The sequence below is a fragment of the Onychostruthus taczanowskii genome, unplaced genomic scaffold (assembly GCF_017590055.1).
Source record: "Onychostruthus taczanowskii isolate IOZ18803 unplaced genomic scaffold, ASM1759005v1 scaffold6181, whole genome shotgun sequence".
NCBI classification, from domain to species: Eukaryota; Metazoa; Chordata; class Aves; order Passeriformes; family Passeridae; genus Onychostruthus; species Onychostruthus taczanowskii.
Window position 1 is genome coordinate 1 of NW_024503881.1, and position 490 is coordinate 490.

General features: G+C 65.9%; 1 long non-coding RNA gene across 1 annotated transcript; it reads left to right on the plus strand.

Annotated features, from left to right (window-relative positions):
• The first annotated feature begins 29 nt into the window (after positions 1–29).
• LOC121344168 lies at positions 30–378 on the plus strand. The gene is made up of 3 exons (XR_005953805.1): positions 30–92; positions 170–227; positions 308–378. It is a non-coding gene; the product is annotated as an uncharacterized LOC121344168 (long non-coding RNA).
• The last annotated feature ends 112 nt before the right edge of the window (positions 379–490 follow it).

Below are 490 nucleotides of genomic sequence, written 5' to 3' on the forward strand. Positions count from 1 at the left end.
GCATCCCCCCAAGCCCCTCCCCCTCCTCAGGTGTCAATCAAGGCCCTGTGCCGGGCCCGGGAGGCGGAGCTCTGGAGGCCACGCCCACCCAGGTAAGCCCCACCCCTTTGCCGATAACCCCTCGTTAGCCCCTTTGTTAACGAGCTAACAGTTAATTAATTAACCCCAGAGCTGCCGACCAGCCCGGGGAACCCCAGGAGGCTCCGGATTGGCTGAAACAGGCTGAGGTGGGCGTGGCTTGCTGGGGAAGGGGGCGTGGCTCCGCCGAGGCCACACCCCCTCCCCTGACACTTGGCGCCCCCTGCAGGCCGTGCTGATTGGCCACAGCCCGGAGGCCGTGCTGTGGGCGTTGGAGGCCCTGGCCAATCAGAGCACGAGGTGGGTGTGGCCTGGAGTGGTGGGAGGGGCTTAGTGGAGCTGAAAGGAGTGGGAGGGGCTTAAAGGGGTGGGTGTGGCTTGAGGAGGTGGGTGGGGCTACAAGAGGTGGGTG